The following is a 26,906-nucleotide window of genomic DNA, read 5'->3' on the forward strand; positions in this document are numbered from 1 at the left end:
TAGAGCCTGCCTTGCTCACCAGTTTGTCCTTCTTCTTTATTCTGCCTCCCCAGCACACCACCGTGTAGAAGATGGCGTTCGCCACAACCGTCTGGTAGAACATCTGCAGCATCTTATTGCAGATGTTGAAGGATGCCAGCCTTCTAATGAAGTATAGTCGGCTCTGTCTTCTCTTGCACAGATCATCAGTATTGGCAGACCAGTCCAGTTTATCATCCAGCTGCACTCCCAGTTATTTATAGGTCTGCACCCTCTGCACAGTCACCTCTGATGATCACGAGGTCCATGAGGGGCCTGGCCCTCCTAAAATCCGCCACCAGCTCCTTGGTTTTGCTGGTGTTCAGGTGTAGGTGGTTTGAGTCGCACCATTTAACAAAGTCCTTGATTAGGTTCCTATACTCCTCCTCCTGCCCACTCCTGATGCAGCCCACCATAGCAGTGTCGTCATTGAACCTTTGCATATGGCAGGACTCCGAGTTGTATTAGGAATTAACTAATTAATTAATTATTAAACAAAAGTATTTAAAAAAAGGTGTCAAAACTAGAGGGGTCCAACGTCATTTACACTGCGCAATAAACATCACAGATGTTGTCATTAGACATTGGAGTATGCCACCTTTGCCAGCCCATCTGACCTATGTACCCATGTTGGCCTGGTAAAACTTGACAGCAGTTTATCAAAGGAGTCTATACTTTGTAAAACAAATATGTGTGAAAATGAGGGTGGTCCAATGTCATTTAACCCTTTTCACTGCCCATTGAACACAATAATAATAATACATTTTATTTATATAGCACCTTTCCAATGCTCAAAGTGCTTAACAGAAATTCAGAAAGAACAACATGGCATATACAGCATTGGGTACAAATAACACCCACATAATACACTAAAGAAAGATAATTATGGGACATACACACCATTGAAATCAAATAAACAACAATAAAATAGAATACAAAAATATGAAAACTACAAGAAAACCCTGAACAAATAAGACAATTTGTGATACAAACACAAATCTTCCTGGGCATCTGGACAGAGATGGCAAACTACAGTAGGAGGACGGGTCGCAAAGTCACAGCCATCCTGACCAAATGAGTTTGAAGTTTTTGTGGAAAAAATAAATTGAGTTGTCTGATCTCAATAATTTAGGAATATAAAATGGAGTTCTCTGTCACCCATAGAGCACAGGCTGATTTGGAGCACAACGGGATGACCAGAATTGGTGGACCTTAGTGGGCAGATGGACGATGTTACTATTGTGTGTGGGGACATCATAGTAAACCCCATTCTTTAGATATGGGGCTATGCCAGCTTTGCCAGCCCATGTCACATAAGTGCCCATATGCCAACTTTGCCAGTCCATTTGATGCAGGTACTTGCCAACTTCATTTAACTGTTTGCATCTCCCGGTAAACATCCAAGTAAATCACATTCATTAAATATTTGGGTATACCAACTTTGCCAGTCTGATTGACACAAAACTGTGAAAAGTAGGGTGATCCAAATAGCTCTTTTGTACCCATGTGGGTGCTTATTAACTTATTAAGCAAATGGGCATATACGTCATAGAATATGCTGTCTTATTGCTAACGAATAATAAGTTTTGGTTTGCATAAGCTTAGTGAATTAATGCTGGCTGCTCGAGAATAAGCTGCTAACTTCAGGGCCGTAGGAGACACGAGATAATAAACCGTAAAACACGGAGGGGTCCGGGCGCACTCAGACCGGCCTTGCTACGTAACCATGACGAATAGGAACTTGGCGTTAAGCACACTGGAATGAAAAAAAAAGAAAAAGGGAATAGCAACTATTTTACAAGGAGGCAGGCGGAACGAAGAATCGGGTCTGCTACGCCCTAGCTCGCCAACTCTTGTGAGTCATAATTTATTTGTTTAATTTATGCGGGGGCTAAGTTCACGTCGTGCTCACCTCGATCAGCCAGCTAGCTATCTGGCCGGCCGGCCAGCCAGCGAGGGAGCGCACGCACGCGTGTGCGCGCGCCTGCACACATTCCTCCGTGCGCAGCGCCTCTTTTTTTTTTCTTGACGCGCGTACTCGGAGCGATACTGGTTAGGAGTGCGCGCTTCTCTGCGCGTATCCTAAAACCAGACAGGAAAGTTAAGGACCGTGAGAGAGCGCGCGGGTGAAAGAAGTGTGCGCGTGCGCGCGCGACTGGGAGAGAGAGCGAGCGGCAGAGCGGGCTCAGGATTCGCCGCCATTACCGAAGTGGAGCGAGAGGGGAGGGAGCGAGAGAGAGAGAGAGAGAGAGAGAGAGAGAGAGAGAGGGGGGGTGAGCGAGCGAGCGAGCGAGGAGTGAGTGAGTGAGTGTGAGTGTGAGAGAGAGAGAGAGAGAGAGAGAGAGGCTCGGGTTACGCGTACCGTAAAAAAAGGATTCACCCGAAAAAACTTAACGGAACCGTTCAGGGATTATCTGTGCACCACTCGAGGATGTTTTGAACGCTGAGGAGAAGAGACTATACCGGGCTGACTGGGAAATAGGAAAAGCGCGAGGAATGCCGCCGCTCGTTCGCGTCGGAGGAGCTGGGAGCGACCATGTTAGGTAGGAGAGATTTTCCCCCCTTCTTTTCAGGATCAAACTGTGAAGACTTTGCTACTCAATGGAATGGGATAGGAATACATTAAGGGGACTGGCTGGAACCAGTCTGGTTAGCCAGGTGCTGTCAGTAAGGCGCCTCCCCGGCCGTTTCACGGTGTATTCGGAACAGCAGACGTTGACAGGTTTGAGGGGACAGACAGCAGAGACGCACACGGACGTACCGTAGACTTGAGGCGGGCAGGCAGGCAGGCAGGCAGGCAGGCGTGCAGGCGTGCGGACGGACTGACGCGGCCGAGCGAGGGACCGGCCGGCCGGCCGGACAGATAGGTGCGCCCGCCGTGTGCCTCTCTTTTAGGCTGCAGATTGCTAGTCGAGCCTGTCCGGCCAGGTGATGATGCAAAGCAGGCCCACAGGGGCGAATAGCAAATAAATAAATAAAAAAAAAAATAAAACCAGAAAGCTCGGCGGCTACTTGACCGAAGCCGAACCCGTCTTCTCCCCCCACCACCACCGATCCCCCTTCTGCGAGTGGTGATTTTGTGAGGCGAGATTTTTTTTTTTTTTTTAACGAATTGACTGATCCTAAACAAAACTCCAGCGTCACACGTTATTGTGCAGCCTTCCCATGAAGTAAGGCGGGCAGTCCTTGAGGGAAGACCCAGCCATTAAAATAATAAATACATGAATGCAGAAAGAAAATAAACCTCGGGGGGCAAGTGTGGAATTTTAAGAGCTCGAACGGCGACACACCTCGCGAAGGGGGAGCCCACTTGGACTTGTGGATTCCAGTGTGGATCGGGCGAGCGCCAGGCATTCGGTGGCTCCTGGAAGTTCAGTTTTTCCTTTCACATCCCGAATAGCAGATCATATATGTATATATTTTTTTCTTTTCATCGTTGCATTTTTTATTTACAATTTAGCCGCGAGGAGAACAGGGCAAGCTTGAACGTACTCTGGACGGGACGACGTTACATCAGCTGATGTGTGCGTACACACGTTAGAGATGGCAGTCGATAAAACCGTCTTAGGGTGCTGCTCATTAATTGATTATCGCTTATTCTTGTGCATGTGGTGTCGCTGTGTTTAACCATCTAGTCTGCTGGATTGTTCACTTCTCTCGCTTGACACCCCTTTCTCTCTTAGGACCCCAGCTTCACACAGTCCATCCTCGTATTCTTTGGTTGTCCTCTTCGCCTACATATCCACGATCCTTCTCATTGTGTACTTAAGCTTCTTTCCTATATTTTCTTTTGAGACTTCCCCAACTTTAATTGTAACTCTTGATTCTCTCAAGCTTTGCAACTCCACACATAAATGTCTTCACGAGTGAGTAACCTGGTTAAGGCAGAAAGCGGCTTTCTTAAATATCCCTGTTTACCTGTGCAGGTACACTTCTGGAGTTCTCCTTCGGCAAAAAAGAGAGTTAAATGTCAACATCCGCCACCATGAGCGTGAAAACGGGCACAAAGCCTGTGGTCATTTTCTTGTGTTTTATAAATTGTTCACTCCTTTATTTTATAGGCCATTAGTCCATCAAGAAGAATCTGGCTGACATATTCAGACAGCTTAGCTATTAGGGCTCGATGGATTGAGTGGTCTCCAGGAGCGGCCAACGAGTGAGGTGACGAGTTCGACCCACTCGGCCTGTTGTTCATTGTCATTTTCTTAAAATCTGTGATGAGTACGCGGCCTGCTACTTACTATGAGCCCCTATGATATGAACTCCATCTAAACTGTTGCCAGACTTAATCTTTACACTGTTGTTTAGACACAACTTCAAGTTTGACGACATGCTTAGAAGTAACATTCAATGAAAAATAAAAATGTAGTAACACGGCTTACACGTCATTCGAGTACATGTCAGATGTCAATGTCATGTCCAAGTGCCAGTACTCTAGTAGCTTACGCAGTTCACTGCTTTTAGCAGCCACAAGTTTGGCTATAGGATACTTTTCACCACCGACATGAACATGAAAGCCTCAAGATGTTCTTGCGTCATTGTGCCTCTCAGGCGGCTTTTGATTCCCTTGAACGCAGAGAATGATCTTTCACACTGCACTTACGACACAGGCAGCGTTCGCAGGAGCTTGTAAGCATCAGTTAAGAGCTTCAAATGGAGTAGCACCTTGTAATGTATATGCTAACCGAAATGTAGCGCTATCGAAACAGCGCTGCGACGTTGTGTACTGACAACTTAAACAACTTGATGATGTAATATGGTGTATCGGCCTATATAAATTGCAGTTGTGGTTTAGAACATTAATTTTAATGTCAAACAGTAACCAGTACATAAAATTTATTTCATGAAACAGCCGGCGTATGACCAGACTAGAGGCCATGGCCCACCGGGCATTGCCCAAATGGCCATCTCCTCTTGTTTTTCAAATCTCTTATGTCCTTCATGTGCTGTTAAACACATTCATTACTCTTTACATCCCTGACCGTTATGGACACTAGCCGCTGCGTCACCAAACCACACTGTTTCAACACCACTGTATCAAACTAAACTAAAGTGACACGTTACTAATTTGTGTGTCTTACCAGATTGCACGCGGCACACGCTTTTCTGTACGATTGAGCCCTAAAATGCAGCGGCGTACCTGTATGTGTGCATGTCTGATGGGATAAGAAGAACGCAGGTATTTTTCCTTAAATAAAACCAGTACAGTATTGCGTTAGGTTAGTTGAACATGTGATCGGACTACGTAATGCATGTTAACTATTAACCTGTTACCCCTGACACTGTTCTCGAGATGGTGCCGCTGTGCTCCGCACTGTGCGTTCAGCTCATCACCAGAAATGTTGGCGGTTTCTGAAATATCGTGACCGGGAGTCGTAATAATACAATCACTTGTGCATTTGCCTCAGGAAATTTAGGTTGTGGACGCTTCTGCCCGTGGCTTTTGAAAGCGTGTGCGAAGGTAATAAGTGCGCAGGCGATCAGAGAGCAGCAAACGTGCGCAGACTACCAAATCCTCAAGTGTAACCTGATTAAGGGTTTACGTGGCCACATAGCTGGGTTATTCGCAGAGAAATGTTAACCTGGACTCTCTGAGCGGAATAACACTTTACATGGCATTTCAGAAAGCAGGCTCCTGTGAATAGCCGGGTAATTACAGCGCATGTGAACACACTCGCTGCCTCCTCATTTCTGTTTCCTTTCACGCACCTTTTTAACCGCTCGCGCGTCTGATCCATACTGACCACCGCTTTGTACGCTTTACCCTTCGCCCTTGCATTAACTTGTCAGGTCTCATAACTTTCCCCTTTACCCCTTTTCCAATTTTTCAAACCTGATTCTTCATTTTTTTTTTTTTATATTTATTTTTTAATACCGGGGGATTCAAAACGATTCATCCGATTTCAAAATGATTTATTCCACTTGTAAATCATTACAGAGCGGTGCAGTAAATTGTAAATGGTTTAGGTGAGCGTAAAGTTTATTATGTCATTTGACAATTGACCTACGTATGGACGACATCAACGTGATTAGTCAAATTCATCCCGTAGTCAACTGAGCATGTCGAGTGTCGCTGTACTTGGGACGGCTCCTTCAATGTGATTTCGGAGATCATCCAGTGTTGTTGTGAGTGGTGGCATGTAAATAGAATCCTTAACGTACCGCGATGACAAAAAACAATCACACCGTGTGACATGTGGTGATCAGGGGGGCTCCTGTACTGCCAATCCAGCGGTGAGGGAGGGAGCCATCTTCTGGTAACAGTCAGAAACTCCCACTCTTTGGTATCTGATTGCCTTCTAGGCACCTCACGGTTGTAAAAATATGGCGCTTTGTAGTCGGATGAATCTTTTTGAATCACCCCGTATAATCGGAGTCAACGTTTATTCCAGCACAGGGTGGTATTGAGTTGGGTACAACGCCAGGCCCAGCCAGTCTATCATTTTTAGGGGTGAAGCAAAAATGACCCCTTTTATCGGGTAAATAAACAAATTACAATAGGTGAGGCAGGACAGGTTAGGGGGAGACTAAACTTTTTATAGAAGCGTAATAAATTAATTATTATATTGACAAACCAGCAACCCCCTCTCAAAGTATGATGATAAAGAAATAAAACGCCTGACTTGACTGTCCCAGTCACATTGCGGCATTCAGCAAGGGGCACTCAATCCTGGAATCTGTCAATAGAATGGGATTAAGGCGTAGTTATCGACTGTGCTGCTAGGTACCGGACGCCTACAATCTCGATAATCCATCTGCCGAGTGGCATCGTGCCGAGTTGGTCGAGTGCGGATTTCTGACATTTTGTCTACAGTCACACTTGCATGTGCCGAAAAAAGCACGCCAGGTCATGTTGAACATCGAAACAACGATGATCCCTTTTTTGGCAAACTTGTTAATTGTTACCTCGTGAACAGACGACGTTTCACTGGACTGCTGAGGCGTATGCGGGACACATTTGGAGTGATGTGGCGCTCGTAAAAGCTGCAATTTAAAACCACCTGCCCACATCACGTTGTCAGTTAAAAAGAGTTTCTGACCAAAAGCTTTTGTGGTGGTTCTTTCACAACCCCCAAATTCACTAGATCACTCTGTGACTGGACTTCTTTTTCAATCGAAACTGAAGGGAACGCAATTTTCTACTCATGGAAAAAAATCACGGGAGGCGGTAGAGATTGTAAGAAAAACGTCGGCAGAAGTGCTGGGTCAAGTGTATTGCATTGGTGACTAAAATGTGTTTGGTGTAAGTCGTGTATTGCCTGCCGTTGGTATGATGGAATGTTTCTTATCACGCATCTGCTGAATAATTCTGTTGGCTGAAAGTCCTCCGTGTTAAGCTGATGTCTCATTACGTGACTTGTAGTTGTTGGGTATGTCAGACTTGCTGAATGCCGCTGCTGATTTAGTTACCAGGCCATGTCGGTTTACTTCACTGCATGCATGACGACTTTCCAGCACGTGACATGTTGTCATATGTCATGACAGCCAATAACAGGCTCTCTGATGGAGCCAGCGTTGTATGAAGGGTTCGAGCAGGTAGAACAAGTTCTGCTGCAGTCACTGAAATTCTTTTTCTGTTCTGTTGTGGTGGGTAAAACGTGCGACGTCAGACAGACGGGCTTCTCTCTTATTTGTAAAGTCATAAACTCCTCGTCACTGCGTTGTACTTCTGGATGAGCATTAATTGGTCGTTGGTTGTCATGCACACGGAGCCACCCGTACGAATAACGATGAACTCAAACTTGGGCACGTCGCATTACACGACTGGCTTCACTAAATGTGCCCCTCAGAATTGCTAAGATTGTGTAAATAGAGGCTACACCATGTGACATGCATGACCTTTAGTGTGTCGGAGAGCGCGGCGTTCATGATTTGTTTTCATTCCCCCCCTTTTTATTTGCACTCCCAACTTGATAGACTGTGTTAGGAAACCAACATAAACGCAGGGAGAACCATTAAGGACCTCCGTCTGGCCCAGATTTTGAAATGCCAAGCCCTTATAAAGTCAGTTTTTTGAGAAAGTGACCTCCGCTAAACCTGAAAAGCAGTTGAGCTCAGAGTGACCCCCTCAGAGTGGGGCTTTGTGGAGCAGGGTTGTTCGTCGATGATGAAAGAAATATTTATAACGCAGGAAAATCCGCATCAAGTTGTGTATGGACACGCTACGGCTGCATTTTATAACCCGCTGCTGTTGGGGTGATTAGTGCCGCAGCATCACCACTCCACATTCCTCGCCTCCAATCTAACCGACCTACAGCGAGCGATCGCATGTAAAGCATCTCATCCTGGTTAAGGATCCCTGAAACGTCTGCACAAGGCTCATGACCTCCGTTGTTGTTTTGCATAAAAGAAGTGAAGACGAATTGTCAGCTTCACCGGTGACCTGGCATGGTGGCTTCAGTTCAATTCAGTTTGGTTGTGTGTGGCTCTCTTCACGGAGCGCAGGGACAGAGCGCTGTGACACATTCTCAGGGAAAGCCTAAGTGTAAACTTTCCCAGATCAATACACGTAAAGACACAAGTTTTGAAATGCAATTAAAGTTATGGATGCAGTATCCATCCATCCATCCATAACTTTAATGTCAAACTCTAGCCAGTAGACAAATGAGGATGTGGGCACTGATGGGGGCGGCACAAGTCAGTCAGCATCTTGGGGGTTTTGGATGGTCCACAATCAGTTAAAACGGAGAAAGTCAAAGACAAAGTGTGGCTCAGTCACACTCCGGGGGACCTCCGCCAACTGGCTGCCCACCACCTCCTGGGCATTCTGTGATAGAGCCTGTGCTGGGCTGTCCAGTCTGACCAGCAAACCCTTCCATCCAAAGATTCCAGTGCTCCCAGCATCTGAGATGATGATGATAATAATAATTCTTTACATTTGTATAGCGCTTTTCTCACTACTCAAAGTGCTTCACATCGAGAATGGATAGGGGTGGACAGTTAAGCAGTTTGACAGCAGAGCTGTGGGCTGTAGTGTTGGACTGCTACTTCAGCATCGATACCAGCTTTCAGGCCTCAGTACCGTTACCAAGCGCCTTGAGCATGTGGAAGGCGCTATATAAATAAAATGTATTATTATTATTAAAACGGTTCAGAAGCAAATAACCAGGGCTGTGGAGTCGGTAGATAAATGCTCCGACTCGGACTCCTCTGTTTCTAAATCTCCCGACTCCGACTCCTCTGTATGTATTTACTATGCTAATGTATTTTCTACATCCATTGAAGGAAAGGAAGGCAACATGCATGTCATTTCACCACAGAACTACTGGCTAGGAAGCCAACACTCGACTATAATGCCAGATTAAAGACAAACACAATGAAAACAAGGTTTTGTTTATTTATTTATTTTTTTTAAACAAGTGTCTGGATAGTAATAGCAGGCATAAAAATCAGGAACAGGAAATGTATTGGTTCAAAAATACAAACCACATTCTTTGGTAGTTTTAACTTTAAAAAAAAAAAAAAAAAAAGCTTAACTATATGAACTAAAAACAATATCTGGAAAACCTATATTAAACTTGGAATACGGTTATAGTTAAAGGAAAGGAAATAAATATGGCAGCCTCCATATTCCTCTGACCTCGGGTTCCCTTTAAAGTGTCTCTAGTCCTGCAACAAACATTTACCTAATTATCAGCGAGAGTTAAGGCCCCCAAATACGCAGCGATCCGTGGCCGATTTTGCCACCGACCGATGTGCGTGTACAATCGCGGCAATTGATTGGCGGCCGCAGATAGCGGGTATCCACATGGACGGGCAGATCCAGCTTGCCGAAAATCTCGACCACAGCCCCCATCCAAAGTAACGTGACGCCTCTGTCTGCTGCGGTGGCCGTCTCCTCTGTCAGCCAGCCGGAAGTTTAGTGCTTTGTGTCAGTCACCGGCCAGCTGATCAGCAGGACGAGCCTCTGCTGGAGACCGGTAGGGAGATCTGTGTTCTCGGCTCCTTCACTAGCGCATAGCGAAGGGGAGCCGACGGAGCTGAGAACACACCAGATGATTTTTCAGGCGTTTGACACGTGATGACTCGTTGAACGGCCGAAAAATCGGCAGTGCATCTGTAAATGTATGGGGGGCTTTAGGCTAGGTTCACAGTTCACAGTAACAGTGGAACACGACACAATGGAAAGCGGTGCCGCACCTTAGCTGTGCATTACATCCCATATAGTGACGCATACAGTCAATGAAAAGCGTGCTTCATGGTTACTTGACATGTTCGTTTTGTGGTAACATTATGCACTGCATGCATTGGGCTTTATTCTTACAGCAGAGAAGTAGTTCATTATGACTGTTTGTGAATTGGGACATTTCAACTTTCTTTTTTAATTCCCATTTAAATTTAGTAGGAGTCGGAGTCGGTTAACTTTTTGCCGACTCCGACTCCAGGTACCCAAAATTGTCTCCGACTCCACAGCCCTGCAAATAACAAATAATTTCATAACCCCCCCAGTCTAACACCAGCCTACCTGGTGTGCCACATAATTACTCGCCTCCCTTGTGCCAGAGCTCTGGAGTCGGTACAGAAAACCTTGGGCTCCTCAATTTCTGGCGACTCCTCTGTTTGTGTTTCATGTGTTGATTGAAAGCTCTCAACGTACGAGACACCAGGCACTTCATCCCTGCCAGAGGTAATCAGCGGACTCCTTTTTTGTACCCAAATCTGCCCAAGTTTGGGATTTAAGTCTGTAACAATGCTGCTGCTGTTTTAATGTGTATAAATGATTTGAATAAGTGTACAGTATAAACGATAAAGTGGTGGAGTTTGCAGATGATATCAAGCTTAGGTGGATTGGCACTTAATATCAAACTTGTTGAATTGTTACAAAGTCTTGGCCTGAATTGTGGCCGATGAAGTTTAATGTCAGTAAATATGAAGGATTACATGTAGGAAGTAAAAGTGTGAGGTTTGAATACACAGATGGTGGTCAGAAAACTGAAAGTACGCCTTATGAGAAGGACTTGAGAGTCGTAGTGGATTTGACACTCTCAACTGCCAGGCCGTGTTCAGAAGCCATTAAGAAGGCTAACAGAATGTCAGGTTATATAGCGCCTTGACGTGGGGAGTACAAGTCACAGGAGGTTCTGCTCAAGCTTTATAACACACTGGTGAGTTTTGGTCTCCATAAAGACACAGCAGCACTAGAAAACGTCCTGAGAGTAGCGACTAGGCTGAGTCCAGGGCTACAGGGGATGAGTTATGAGTGAAAGATTAAAAGAGCTGAGCCTTCACAGAGATGAAGAGGAGATCTGACTGAAGTGTTTAAAATGATGAAGTGAATCAGTCCAGTGGATCGAGACGGTGAGTTCAAAATGAGTTCATCAAGAACACGGGCACACAGTTAGAAAACTATGTATGGTAAATGTCACACAAACCTTAGCAAGTTTTTCTTCACTCGGAGAACCACAGGCAGTTGAAATACGTGACCAAGTAGTGTGGTAGACAGTAGGACTTTAGGGACTTCCAAGACACGACTTGATGTTATTTTGTAAGAATTAGGTGGACAGGACTGGCGAGCTGTGTTGGGCTGAATGGCCTGTCCTCATCCAGATTGTTCTGATGTTCTTATTGAAACTGATGTTTTTCCACAACCGCAAAAGGGAATTGTTGTGGGAAAGGGAGAGAGGGGATGAGTGATTACGAGGAAACCTGATGTTTACGTCCGCTACTAAAAATCCCAAAAGGGTGACACTGTGCCATTTTAAAAGTTGGGGTTTGCAGTCCTGTTCTGGCGCCCATGCAGCCCTGGTAGGCACCAAGTTCAAATTGCACAGCTGCTTGTTATCCATGTGGAGTTTATTCTCCTCGCGCTTTCATGCTTTCTGAAGACATGCAAGTTCGACTCATTGGCGACTTTTGATTTTTACATTATGAGCGTGTGTGTTTGCGCTCTGCGAGCAGCAGTCTCATCGGCTTGGGTCGGTGGCTGCTGGGATAGCCATGGATCTTTGTACTGTAATAAGGAAGTTGAATGAAACTGAATGAACGGTACTTACGTGCTTGTAGTCTTTTATTTGCCTAAATCCAAAGAGGACTGTTTCATTTATGTGAGGTTGAATGCCCAGAGGGGACTGGGTGGTCTCGTGGTCTGGAATCCCTACAGATTTTGGAGTTTTTTTTGTTTTTTCTGTCCACCCTGGCCATTGGACCTTACTCTTATTCAATGTTAATTAATGTTGACTTATTTTATTTTCTTATTGTGTCTTTTATTTTTCTATTCTTCATTATGTAAAGCACTTTGAGCTACTGTTTGTATGAAAATGTGCAATAGAAATAAATGTTGTTGTTGTTGTATTTACATGACATGTGGTCCGCTCTTACCTTATTTGAAAACTTACAGTCCCGTGACATGCGGGTTAGGTGAATTGGCGATCCTAAATTGGCCCTAGTGTGTGATTTTTTGGGGGGTGTGTGTGTAGACCCTGCAATGGACTGGCACCCAATCCAGAGTTTGTTCCTCCTCCGAGCTCCGCAGATGGAGTAGCAAGCCCAGTCGGAGTTGGTGGCACTGGCCCGCTGTGGGTAGTTGACATCCATCCATTATCCAACTCGTTATATCCTAACTACAAGGTCACAGGGGTCTGCTGGAGCCAATCCCAGCCAACACAGGGCGTAAGGCAGGAAACAAACCCTGGGCAGGGCGCCAGCCCACCTCAGGGGTAGTTGACAGCACAGAAAAAAAGGCCATTTTCAGTTTCAATGAACCTTCTGGAATCGACGAGGTCTCCCAGCCCGACTTGCTCCCATTTTCGCTCTCAGCCGGAGGCGCTGCTGCAGCGTCAGGTGCCCGGAGATCCATTTTTTCGCCTATCTGCTCCAGGTCAGTCTCGGCCAGGCTGTATGTTGAACTTGAACTTGAGGCCTATTTCAACTTAGACGAAGCTTTAGCTGTCTTTTCCGTGTCTTTTTTCTGCCAGTCCTAGTTATATATACTTGTATATGCTGTAATCAAAGGCCCTCGGGTTGAGTTAATTCAGGATACCTCGAGATGATAACACAAAAAGGTAAAATGACACCACAGCTGGCGGAGTTCCATCTCGGATGTCCATCTCCCGTAACAGACGAGACCAATCCAGGAGTTTGTTCCTGCCTTGCGTTCTGTATTTGATGGGATAGGCTCCAACACCCCCCATACCACCAAAAATGTTCAGGCCTAAGCGGGTTAGGAAAGGACTGCCTGACTGATTTTTAAGTAGCTTAAAAGCAGGAAGAGTAGATAAGAGTATTCACTTATTTCAGGGCAGACTGGCAGCAGTTTTAACGTGGAGTTGTACTTTTGTCTTTTTTACGCAAAAAAATGACCAAACTTTGAGGCCCTTTCGGATTTTCACTAATGTCGCGTATATTTTGGTCGAAGCTCTCTGTTGCTTTAGAGAAAGCAGTACGCTCCATCAGACACCTTGAGCATTCCTCTTATGTGGTACCTAAAATGAGGAAGTGGTTAGAGAATGGCGGCTTTCGAGAAGGCTGCCTGCTCCGACACGTCCTGCACGCTGCAATCGGACGCTGCCTGCACTTGTTCAGGGGGCTGGAGTTGCTCTTCTCGAACTGAAGCGGTCAGCTCATCTGCTGTCTGTCTTGTTTTGTAGTGGGAAGTGCAGATTTATGACTCCCTGCCTCACTCACCTCATTAAATCCAACATGAACGTCTCTGGTCGGTTTGGGAATTTCCTTAGACTGGCACACACGGCCCACGTGTAGTGGTTACACCACCTTTTCAATCCACGACTGTTTTAAGTCATCTGGGAATAATCCTGATTGGAAATGCAATAAATCACAGGCCTGCAAAATTAAAGTCGTAAAAAGTGGGGTTTGAATTGTGAAGAGTTATTTTTATTTGCATTCATGAACACAATAAAAAAAAATAATCAGAATGTTTTCACCGCGTCCCATTTAAGTACAAATTTGAAATGAAACGCAGTTCAAATTTAACAAATTACACCATTCATTTATACAGTATTACTCTAAAATCAATTTGATATGAAAACATTTAGTCAGTCTAATATTTAAAAAAAATATTTGTAAAGACAACAACGCATATTCTTTGACTTCCCCAGAACTATTCTTGTTTTTTCGTTTGGTGACCTGCCTTTTGTCCTCCTCTTCTGGTGCGTCCCTGTGAATCATACAGCGGTAGTCCGCCATCATCCTGACATCCTAAGAAGTTCACGACTTCTTTCCAAGCACTTGCTATTCTTTTCCCTGGTCCTTCACGCCCCGCTCTAAGAGTTTCAGGGAAAAATTTCAAGTGCAAATGCGAAAATTGGGAGTGCTCTCCCCTCGCCATTCTCGTATACTCAGATATGGGGATGGATAGTTGAGGAGTAAACCGCAAGACAAGGATTTATATTGTTATATTATGTACGGTAAAGAAAACAAATCAAATTAATAATATATTGGGCAATTACTATAAAAGTAAAGTTGAATAAATCGGACTCTGCAGCTGCACCGATAAAAGGTATAGCGGAAATAACCAAAAAGTTAATAGAAATCTACGTTTTGTACCTCATACTTGTATGCGAAATTTGTTTGACCGAAGTGAAAGTGTACTCAAGTTATCGTGTATACACACACACACACACACACACACACACACACACACACACACACACACACACACACAGGCGTAACTCCAAAAATGATATTTTCAGACATGGGGAGTTCTAAAAAGTCGAGATTCATCAAAATCTCGACATTGAATCTCTGGACGATTACAATACTTTCCCTATACTTCGTACACAAGAAAACAAAAAGTGAACATTGAGACTTGTGTTGCAATCTATTTCATCCAACTTGCATTTTTCCCAACACCTTTGTGATTTGGATCTTTGTTACTTTAAAAACGTAGACATGACTTCTGTGAGTGATACTCGCGCCTCTCTTTCCAGGTCGTTCATTGCAACATCAAATGCTGCATCAGGAATGCGTGTTCTGGTATCTCTTTCGATTTATCCTCGGGCAGCCCTGGAAACGTCCGAGACCAATCCATTAAACATCTTTGGAGAGGTGCTTTGATCAACTGCTGCATTAATCCCTGCCTGATGTGGAGTGATGGTGGTAGCACGGTGTCTCCATCCAACAAGCTCTGGTCTGATGATGTTTGTGGCACTGAGATGTAGCTTTTTTCCTAGCTAGCCATTCCTTCTGATCCCAGTGTCAAATCTTGGCTTTGTTGTCCTACTAGGAGTTATGTTTGGCCTGACTGCCGACCCAGTAAGATGCATAGAACTTTGAATCGTCACTATCTATATACTGTATATATATGTGTGTGTAATATATATGTATGTGTGTGTATATATATATATTTATATATGGAAGAGAAGGTCTGTGATACGGTTTGCTTGTTTTCAGTTGGAGATCCGCAAAGGGAGAAAATGAATCGCGTATCATAAAGTAGTTTTTTATATATATATATATATATATATATATATAATATAAATAAAATCCAACGTCTATGCTTCCACTTTTCCCAAGAGAGCTACTTAACGGATTTAGATTTGGTTTTTTCTATAATTTGCTCGAACATTCCAGTTGATTTTGCGTCTTCTCTTATTGCGCTAATTATTACAGTTCGGTTGCAGCACCGATTTATTTGCACAAATCCAAGAGACGGGCTGCAGGCCGAGGGGAGCGTCATGCGGGACCTCAGGAGTAGGGAGCCAGGCGGTCCCTCCTTGTTTGCGCACCAGCCTCCGTTCGAATCGCTCTACGTGTAGCTCTACCTCTCTGCTGTTTGTTCAGCAGACATTATCATCTAGAGATTGTTAAGGAGTAACGTTTGGTGTTTTTCAGAGAGAGATCACCGCTCTGTGCGTTTTAGAGAGTACCTGCTGATTGGCGGAGATATCACGGCCACGTGCCCTTCGCCCCACGTGGGGGACGCTCTCCCGTCGGAGCTGAACACAATCAGATACAGTGCCAACGTCTAACGTTGGAGAGTTCGCTTGGCTAGAGATATCTTTTTACATTTTTGGCAAAGAGATCACATTCATCCCGAGAACAAAACAAAAAATATTGGTTACGAAAAAATATTGGATACAGAAGCTATCAATATAAATTCTTCTCAATACAAATTATTATTTTTTATTACTGATTTTTAAAGTTTGTCCTGTTTCAGTACAACAAGGGTGTTGCCGAGGGGGACAGCTAGTGTGAAAATAAAATAACTGTTCTGCTGCTTTAAACATTGATCTTAATATTAGAAAATATTACATTCAAATCTTTAAAATAGAATATAGAGAATCACAGATAAAATTCGATAAACTTTACCAACCCCATGGGTATAATCCGATTCACAGAGCAGCAGAGACACAAAAAACAAGGATACAGACAGTGCAGCCAGCCAATCGGTGAATCGATATGTATGTAAATGAATAAAAATAAAGTTGACGAGTACATCGAGCAGAAGCGTTGAATTTCCTTATAGCAGAGGCTGGACGAGGCCCCCAGAGGCTCTTCTTAGCACACCGTGATCAAAGAGAGCACCTCCAGGAAGGGGACTTTTCAGGATGGCATCCAAATTTGCCATCATCTTCTTTTCCACAACAGCTTCCATTGTGTCTGGGGTGCCCCCTGGAATGGCGCAGACTTTCTTGGTAAGTTTATTCAGGTATTGTGCTTCTTTTGAGCTCAAGCTGCTTCCCTTGTAGACCACAGCATGGAATGCCACACAGGCTACTATGGACCGGTGGAGCATTTCCAGCAGCTTACTGCACACCTCAAAAGAACCGAGTCTCCTTAGCAAGTCCAGTCTGCTTTGGTCCTTCTTGTCTTCTTCCTCTGTGTTTTTTGACCAGTCCAGTTTGGTGGTCCTTCTAGCTCTGCATCACTTCCATGTCCTCCTCCTGGATGGTTACTGGTCTCGGAGGCTTCTTGGCATGCCTGAAGTCTATCACCAGCTCTTTTGTCTTGCTGGTGTTGAGTTGTAGGTTGTTGTCCCTGCACCACAAGACAACTGGTTTATTGGCCATCACCCTGGTTAGCTATTAGTGGCCTTAATTCCCGTCACTCTCCACCGTCTTGGGCTTTCATTCTTCCCCCAGGTACTTGTAGCTTTGTTGTTTTCAGTGCAACGACAATAAATTGACAATTAAAAAATGTTATTTGATAGATAGATAGATACTTTATTAATCCCAAGGGGAAATTCCCATACTCCAGCAGCAGCATGCTGATAAAAAACAATATTAAAGAGTGATGACAATGCAGGTATAACGGACAATAACTTTGTACAATGTTAACGTTTACCCCCCTGAGTCGCATTGTGTGGGGTCTCCTCAGTCTGTCAGTGGAGCAGGACGGTGACAGCAGTCTATCGCTGAAGCTGCTCCTCTGTCTGGAGATGATCCTGTTCAGTGGATGCAGTGGATTCTCCATGATTGACAGGAGTCTGCTCAGCGCCCGTCGCTCTGCCACGGATGTCAAACTGTCCAGCTCCGTGCCTACAATAGAGCCTGCCTTCCTCACCAGTTTGTGGTGGAGGTGAAGAGTCACATAGTGTGGGGTCTCCTCAGTCTGTCAGTGGAGCAGTGACAGCATTTGTGATCAAACGTTGCACGATTTTAAAAAAAAAAATGGGTTTGATTTTTGAATTCAGCACCCCAAAATATATAAAACTCGCACAAATGAATCCAAAGTAGGTTTTCAGTGTCTACCTTTGAATTAGTAGAGAGACTGCGGGCACCTGAAGCAACTGCATTGGAAGTGGAAGATCTTGCCATCTTAAGACTCTGCACTGGTTTCACAGCCATTTTCTGGGTCTAACTGGTTTTTCCCCTGGGCATCCTTTGGGTTGAGACCCGTACTTTCCAAATCATCTGATGCTTTCCTCCCACCTTGTCTTTGGTCTCCCACCTGCTTTCATTCCCTCCATCTCCCTGTTTTTCTCCTTTGCTTTTCTACCCACAACAGCGTGACAGAATTCCCAAATGATTGCGCGGTTTTCTTAAGCCTATCTTTAATTATTTGCATAAGTTCAGCATGGGAGGATGAGTTTATCAGATGAGTAAAGTCCATCCATTGCCTTTCTGTGTCTGCTTGGACTGTGGGGAACATGTTAAACATAAGCAATCCGGTTTAAATTGTAGTTTGACTGATCCAGTGAGCTTCCGTGGGGTTTCATCGTGAGTCTTTATCGAACGCAGGTGCCTACAGTACAGACAACGAGCAGAAGTGCATACAAATTAGGTGGAGTGTAATGAAGAAGCAGTAGAGATACTGGCCCGAATCTAGAGGAGTAACTCAACTGTGGATTCGGAGCTTTAAGAAGACTGAGTAGATTTTTGTAAAAGCAGTCGCGTTAAGCTGATGTTCCATTACACGAGGGGTCTGCACGACTGCAAATCTAATCATCTGATCATGTATTACATAAAAAAAAAAAAAAACGGCGAGTATGTCAAATTAAATGACAGCATTAACACACGAGACATCAGACAGACAAGCTCGTCTTCTTTTGGCGAGGTCCAAACACCCGCGCTCCTTATTCTTCATAGCTGCTTTATCTACGTTGCACTTTAGGGCTGTGTGATGTTTTAAAAGTTCACGTCGTCATTCAAAACATCAGTGATGTTAGATATCATCGTTTTATGCTTGGATTACAAATCATCAGCTGCTCTACCCGTGTACTGCAGAACGCATCTTCACTGGGCGGTGCGGTATTGGCCCGCGGGTGTGTTAGGTCGGGATGTGGTAGTTTTTGTTGTCTCATGGATTGCTGCAGCTCCGCACAAGCACCAGTTTTCAGTTATTATTACGATAATTCAAAGGTCATTTGTTGCAAGTTGATTTAAAATTGCTACAATATCACAATGCCATATTGGTACAAAACTCTTAAATTAGATTTGCCTCATCCTGAAATAGATTTGAATAAATGCCTACCAACAGGAAACCAGAAGTTACTTATACTCAAGTCAAATACTGCGTCCCCAGTTGTTCTGTTTCTACCATTTTGCAAATGTAAAATGCGACTCGGCGTGCCTCGTGAAACTAAATCGTACTTTGGTGCGAAAATATTGAACAACATGTCCATGGAAAAATAAAAATCTTGTGTCCCATGATCCACTTGTCAAGTCGTCCATTTGTACCGAAGCTTAGGCATTTTTACTCGAATGTTGTTAATTTAATACTTCTGGAAAGCCAGAGTAGTTGATGAGCAGCAAATGCTTTCAGACGAGACTGAGCTGTCGAATTGAAGACAGGACACTTGACCAGTGGATGACAAGTCCTGTTTGTGAGTTTGAGGGATGGGTAGCCTTTACTTTTTTGTGTGTTTGATAACCTTTTATAAACATTTAAATATCGATGATCAGTGCTCCCCTACCCAGACCAGCTCAGCCTGGTAAAGAAACCAATCAAGCAGATTGAGTTTGTCTGAGCTACCCAGAGAGAGGGGCTCCACAGGGAGATTAAAAATTCAGATATTAAGAGTGAGCAAGGTTAGTGCACCTGGGTACCCGCCATCCCATCTTGAATCCGCTTCATCGCTCGTGTCACACTGGTCGGTCCTAAAATGTTGACTTTGGTGTCAATACCAGCAATTAAAGGACTCCTGCCTTCCTGATACGTCACACCATTGCTGGCCTCCCCGATACACCATCGTGCTGCATTTGGCACTTAGTCCTTCTTGAAGCAGTGCAGTCTCGGATTGTGCCGAAGCAATTAGGGAGGGTCCCGTGTAAAGTCTCTGATCGCATTAAAACAGTCAGAGGGAGTCCCCTGTGATGCTGCAATCACGTCAAAGCAATTAGGCAGGGACCCCCTATGAAGCTGCGATCACTTCTAAGGGCCAGTTTGAACTTCATGTCAGAAATGAATGTGACGCGTGTGCAAGTTGCTGCACCAGCAAAGAAATCGGGGTGCGCAGTGTGTTCAACTGGAACGTGACATCCGAGTCTTTGTTTATTATTTTATTATCAACATGTGAGAGCAAACCGCCGTCCTACAGGATCAACGTGCGTGCTTCGATGTGTGTTGAATGGTTCGATGTGGTGAAGCAAATCATCAAACTTAAATGCTGACGTGCAGATGTACTTGTATAGGCAATACGAACGCTGCATATTCCCCACCATAATGATGTGATACATTTAAAGGTCTCGCATCTCACACACCATCTTCTGTGCTGTCTTTTTTTTTATTTTATTACAGAAGGGACGCAGTGAAGAAAATAAGGTCTGTTTTGTGATTAAAGTGGAAATTTCGACTCTAATCTCGTAGTTTATTTTGTCATTAACGTAGAACTTTGTAAACGTCTTCTTAAAACCGAACCAGTTGTTAATCGCTCCACGCTTCTGGGGCTTCCTCCTGCACCGACAGCAGCGGCAGGCAGCGATTGCCACACAGAACCCATTAAATGTATGATATTCCAACTCTCTGCATATTTGGAATACATAGATTTATAATTGATATCACTTTCATGATGAAATGTGTTAAAACATGTATGTTACATTTTGCCAGTAAATCATTAAGTTAATTTTAAATAATTGATTCGTGTTTGGGTGGCACGGTGGCTTTGTGGTAGCGCTGCTGTCTCACAGCAAGTCGTGTCTTTGGTGTTCCCTGCCTGGAGTTTGCATGTTTTCCTGGTGGGTTTCCACAGTGAAGTCCGGGTTCCTTCCAAGGACATGCAGGTTTGGAGATCTGGTGATGCTAAAATGACTCTACTGTATGTGTGTGTGTGTGTGTGTGTGTGTGCGCTTGTATTCCCCTTGTGATGAGCTGTGGAGTTGCTACACAAAAGCTTTCACTCCGACTCAAACTCCTCAATTTCTGGTACCACCGACTCCGGCTCCTCGGTTTGTAATTAAACTCCTACATTTACTGCGTTGATTGAAAGCACACAACACACAAGGCCATTCGTCAGTGCCATTGTGAACCATCAGGCTGCGTTTTAGCATGCTAACCTGTTTAAAAAAGTTTGGGTTTAGAGGTTTGTAACGAGGCCACTGCTGCTTACAAACACTGAGTGACATTAAATATAAGACTGAGCTTGCAGAACGAAACAAAGACACTACGTTTTTATCAAAAGTCTGCCTCGCGCCCGATGCTTACCAGAATGGGTGCCTCCCTGGATTGATGAACGTAATTACTAAACATCCATCTGTTTCAGAGATATATTGTTGTGGCAAAGTCAGTCAGTCATTGTTCAACCCGCTATATCCTAACTACAGGGTCACGGGGGGGCTCTGCTGGAGCCAATCCCAGCCAACACAGGGTGCAAGGCAGGAACAAACCCCCGGGCAGGGTGCCAGCCCACCGCATTGTGACAAGGTGTTCTGGGAATTTAATGAATGTTTCAGACCATTCACAACACAGCAAAAAGCTGCTCGTTGTTTTCTCACCGTGATGATATCTCGCACTGCCACCTCCAGATTTACATGAAGCATAAACGGTAAACTGCTTGCGTGGCAGTAGCGTCCACTGGCGCACGAGTCGCGTTGTGCGAAGAACAAACCCCTACCTAAGAAATTAGGAAGGCTCCCCCGTGAAGCTGCGATTGCGTTGAGGCAGTAGGGTTTGGTTCCCGTTAAGTTCAGATCACGTCAAAGCATGTACGTTCGTTTTGTGAAGTCCTGAACTGCGATCGCGAGTGTCGAGGGAAGTGGATGGGACGGAAAGGCCAAAATGCTGGTACCGTTCTGTTTCAAAATGTGGGTTTTTCGGTACTGGAATATTGTGCACCCCCTTTCACCACCGACTCCCACGTTCCAATAAAGGGGCCAGATGACCCGCTTGTCTGTGCAGCGGAGAGCTCAAGTAAGAGTGGCTTATAGGAAGAAGAGTAAAGCGGAGGGAAGTCAGGGGATTTCCAGTGACTGGCGGAGATTGTTTTGGCAGCAGTCGTTTCTAAAGAGAATAACATTAAGAGGAAGAGATGAAGATCCACCAAAAGGAGGTGCAACAGTAGAAAGAATGGAGGACTGAAAACTGGCAAGAACAGACCAGAGGGCCTGAACCGGCGGCCAGTCCCACAATGTAAGATGTATGTAGAATGGTAACAAATGTGCAAAGGTGATGGTCAGGATCAACAGTCCGACTCATGGCACCACGCTTGGGGTGGAGGTTTGATAAAGTTTATACAACATGCTGGTGGTTTGGATTATTAGCAAAAAAAAAGAAAAGTCATATTTTTAAAGGCCAATTTCCATGAGATTGAGGGGACACAGGAAAGGCTGCACTGCCATTTTAGGTCTTGGTGAGGGCCTGTAGGACGCAGCACACAGAATCGCATACTGGGCAGACCACCAGCTTGATGGTAAGCGTTGTGTTGATGGATGTGGTATCGAGCCGCAGTTGAACTTTTGAATTTACCCTTTGGTAATGCATATAGCAGCACACTGGGGTCTTCAACTGTGTAGCTTGATTTATAGGAATATGATACTTCAGCTTAATATGACTCGAGAATCAATGATTCAACATAGTGAGACATTAAAATGAACTTTATCAACTGCCATCAATAAGCCATAAGGCCTGGTGGGGTGAGCTGAGGTGAGTGTTGAGCTCACATGTACGGCTTTGGACTGAATTATTGACCCTGAGCAAGTCTTTTAATGTGCAAGAGCTCACACCATACAACTATGGAGACAGGTGTCCTATTATTCTTTAAGGCATCCTCTGAATAAAATGTATGTGAAGGGACGACTTTATGGGATCTGACCCACTCTGTGTGTGTGTGTGTGTGTGTGACCTCCGTTTGTGTTCATTGCGCTTCTTATATGGTGGATGATTTTATAAAGTGCATTGTTGAGTTGTTCAGTCAGATATACTTGAGGTTTTTCCTATTCTTTCAAGTTTATGAGGTCACAGTTTTAAAAGTACACTATGTTGCCAAAAGTGTTGGGACGCCTACCTTTACACACACACGAACTTTAACGACGTCCCACTCTTAACACACAGGCTCTAATATGGAGTCGGCCCACCCTTTGTGGAAAGCAAAGTGTAGGAAGGAGTGTGTTGATGGGAGTCGGGTTGAGGTCAGGGCTCTGAGTGGGTCAGTCAGGTTCCTCCACACCAGACCCGCTCCTCCATTTCTTTAGAGGCCTTGCTTTGTGCACTGGTGCCTGCGCAGTCATGTTGCCAGCCCCAAGTTGGGAGCTTGAAATCATCCAAAAAATAGCGACTGGGGGCCCGATTGAAACGGCCTACAAATTCGACGTTTGTGAAGTCCATACTTTGTCTGCAAATAATTATTTGTGTTTTTAAGTCCTTGAAATGATTTTGTTATCATGGCACTGATTTGTGCTTAAAGTAAACCTGCTCGGCCGATGTAACGAAGAGCTTCCTGTTTCATTTTTTTATTTTTATTTTTTCATTTTTATTACTATTTAATTTAATATTGTTTCTTTGTATCAGTATACTGCTGCTGCTGGATTATGTGAATTTCCCCTTGGGATTAATAAAGTTATCTATCCTATCTATCTCTCTATCTATCTCTGTGACACGTGAACTCAGCTCTTCGGCACACCTCATGTGATTTTTTCCGGCAAACAAATTTTCCAAACAAACCGTATTTTACGGCAGCGGAGAGCTCAAGTAAGAGTGGCTTATAGGAAGAAGAGTTCCAAATAGGTAAAGCGGAGGGAAGTCAGGGGATTTCCAGTGACTGGCGGAGATTGTTTTGGCAGCAGTCGTTTCTAAAGAGAATAACATTAAGAGGAAGAGACGAAGATCCACCAAAAGGAGGTGCAACAGTAGAAAGAATGGAGGACTGAAAACTGGCAAGAACAGACCAGAGGGCCTGAACCGGCGGCCAGTCCCACAATGTAAGATGTATGTATGTAGAATGGTAACAAATGTGCAAAGGTGATGGTCAGGATCAACAGTCCGACTCATGGCACCACGCATCCTTTCCGCGGCCGCTGGTCTTCTGGCTGCGTTGCGATCGTCGCTCATTTTAGATCTGAGATCAGCTAAAATGTAAACAGTGACCGTTGTTAATACCCAGCTGTCATGGCTCAGTTTGCCAATAGATGTCAGAAGGACGGATGCCAAATTGCATGGTTCTATCTTGTATTGAGTCGAGGTATTGACGCGAACACCATACATACGGAGAGTATCAAATTATATATAAGGATGGCTTTGTATGCTGAAGCATTAGGAGTTCCTTTCACTGGAACTAAGGGGCCAAACCCAACCCCTGAAAAACAACCCCACGCCATAATCCAAACTTTCCACTTGGCACAATGCAGTCAGTCGAGTCCCGTTCTCCTGGCCAGACTCGTCCATCGGATTGTGTGATTCGTCACCCCAGAGGACACTTCTGCCCTGCTCTCGAGTCCAGTGGCGGGCGGTGGGCTTTACGCCACTGCATCCGGCGCTTTGCATTGCACTTGGTGATGTCAGGCTTGGCTGCAGCTGCTTGGCCATGGAGACCCACTCATTCTCTGAAGCTCCCTCTCTACGCTGCACTGTTGTTGAGCTTTTGGGGGGTCTGACGCTATCGACTCTGCAGAAACTTGGTGACTTCTGCACACTTTAGCATGCGCTGTCCCTGCTCTGCCTGGGATGCCTGGGATCTCGGCTGGGATGAGAATCAGCACCTCCAAATCCGAGAGCATGGTCCTCAGCTGGAAAAGGGTGGAGTGCCCTCTCAGGGTTGGAGGAGAGATCCTGCCCCAAGTGGGAGGAGTTCAAGTATCTCGGGGTCTTGTTCATGAGTGAGGGAAGAATGGAGCGTGAGATCGACAGGCGGATCGGTGCGGCGTCCGCAGTGATGCGGGCTCTGCATCGGTCTGTCGTGGTGAAAAAGGAGCTGAGCCATAAGGCAAAGCTCTCAATTTACCAGTCGATCTACGCTCCTACCCTCACCTATGGTCATGAGCTATGGGTAGTGACCGAAAGAACGAGATCGCGAATACAAGCGGATGAAATGAGTTTCCTCCGCAGGGTGTCTGGGCTTTCCCTTAAAGATGGGGTGAGAAGCTCAGTCATCCGGGAGGGGCTCAGAGTAGAGCCACTGCTCCTCCGCATCGAGAGGAGTCAGATGAGGTGGCTCGGGCATCTGATCAGGATGCCTCCTGGACGCCTCCCTGGTGAGTGTTCCGGGCACGTCCAACCGGGAGGAGGCCCCGGGGAAGACCCAGGACACGCTGGAGGGACTATGTCTCCCGGCTGGCCTGGGAACGCCTTGGGATTCTCCCGGAAGAGCTGGAATAAGTGGCTGGGGAGAGGGAAGTCTGGGCCTCTCTGCTTAAGCTGCTGCCCCCGCGACCCGACCTCGGATAAGTGGAAGAGGATGGATGGATGGATGGATGTCCCTGCTCTTGTGATTTGTCATGGCTGAGTTACTGCTGTTCCCAATTGCTTCCACTTTGCCATCCTTCTATATAAAAGCGGTCGGGATTGTCCTTCCGTCCCATGAGTGCTACGCAGGTGCGGAGTTTCACACACGCCCCGTCCATTTTGCAGTGCACGATGGGATTTGTAGTTTCGTTTTTCCAGGTAACATGATTTTCTACTCCAGACTGCGATTTCTTCTTCTTCTTTCTTACTATATAAAAGCGGTCAGGATTGTCCTTCCGTCCCGTGAGTGGAAAGCGTAGTAGTATTCCGCTTATCGCAGACTTACTACTTGGAGCTTGCGGTACGAAGCGACGCGATGTGAGCAGAGTTCTGGTGCTCCCATCATTCCCTTGCTTTTGTGCGCGATGCACTGGAAAAATATGTCTCTGGAAATAATTAATGTTGATGGAGTACAAATGCCTCATCGCGTAGTAAATATCAGGGGGGTTCAAAAGGGCGACCTCAATATAGAAAAAAAGTTTCAATTTCATCACAAAAATAACAGAAACTACGAGTATTAAAGTAATACCGCTCAAATGAAATGTAACCAAATTAATAAGTTTGTATAAAATATCAGATTGATCTAAATATTGAATTGCCTTAAGAAGTGGTCAACTTAAAAGGCGGGTCAGCCTAGTAACGCTACTAACAGCTGACCGTGGAATATTTAGTAGCGAGGAAATTTCACGAATGGCACATTTGACCTCCTATGACGGTACCAGGCTTGAATTCCCCGAGCCTCTGAGAGCGACCCATTCTTTCACGCATGCTTGTAGAAGCCGTCTGCATGCCGAGGGGCTCAGGTTTATACCCCTGTGGCCATGGAAGTGATTGGAACGCCTGAATTCAGTGATTTGAAGGGGGTCCCAATACTTTTGCCAGTATAGTGTATGCACTGTATGTGTGTTTTGATATTTATACACTGTTCCAAATAAAACAAAACGAAGGGAACATGCATTCATGCCAGTCTAACACCAAGTCAGTGAAGCTTCAGGGATATCCAATAAGGAAGCAAAAGCGATTCTGAATCAACGTCACCTGCTTTGGTTCAAATGACTGTGACAACAGGTGACCTGGAGAGGCACCAGCAAGACACCCTCCAAAAAGGGAATGGGGGCCACAGACCGTTGCTCTCTCCTTATTCTTCCTGACTGACTGATTCTTCTCTAGTTTGGTGTTTTGCTCGTGTCTTTTGGCGCTTTTCCACTGCATAGTACGGCACAGCACGGTTCAGTACAGCTCACCTTGGTTCGGCTCAGTTCGCTCGGTTTGCGTTTCGACTGCAGTTCAGTACCGCTTTACAGTGGGTGGGATTATTCACGTGTCGTTATAGTTGCGCCGCCTCTACTGCCGTGACACCGTGGAACTTTTACAACAACACGCAGACAACGACAACACTTTAGCTCGACGATGCGCAAGGGTAAGCATCTAAAAAAAGCACATCACTAGCTAACTTTTATCACTGTTGCAAAGCATAAAATGAACTTAACTGCCAGTGTAACATTAAAATGCTGATTCTGTATATTACAGATCTTCCACATTTTGCAAAAAAAGTCGCAACAGACCATCTGTTTGGACATTTAACCGTGCTTCAGAGTGGTGGGTTGTGATTGTTCCCG

At 45.1% G+C, this 26,906-nt stretch overlaps 1 protein-coding gene across 2 annotated transcripts in view; it reads left to right on the top strand.

The window, feature by feature from the left end:
• Window positions 1-1,648: 1,648 nt before the first annotated feature.
• Window positions 1,649-26,906, top strand: part of arhgap5 (Rho GTPase activating protein 5) — a 191,366-nt gene continuing 166,108 nt past the window's right edge. The window contains exon 1 of one of the 2 annotated variants that reach the window (XM_039741922.1): window positions 1,649-1,873. The gene's annotated coding sequence lies outside the window, so the exon portion shown is untranslated. Of the gene's footprint in view, window positions 1,874-2,334; window positions 2,562-26,906 lie in introns of those variants that run through there. The other variant, XM_039741921.1, reaches the window with a different exon arrangement.

This window comes from Polypterus senegalus, chromosome 18 (genome assembly GCF_016835505.1).
Source record: "Polypterus senegalus isolate Bchr_013 chromosome 18, ASM1683550v1, whole genome shotgun sequence".
Classification (NCBI taxonomy): Eukaryota; Metazoa; Chordata; class Cladistia; order Polypteriformes; family Polypteridae; genus Polypterus; species Polypterus senegalus.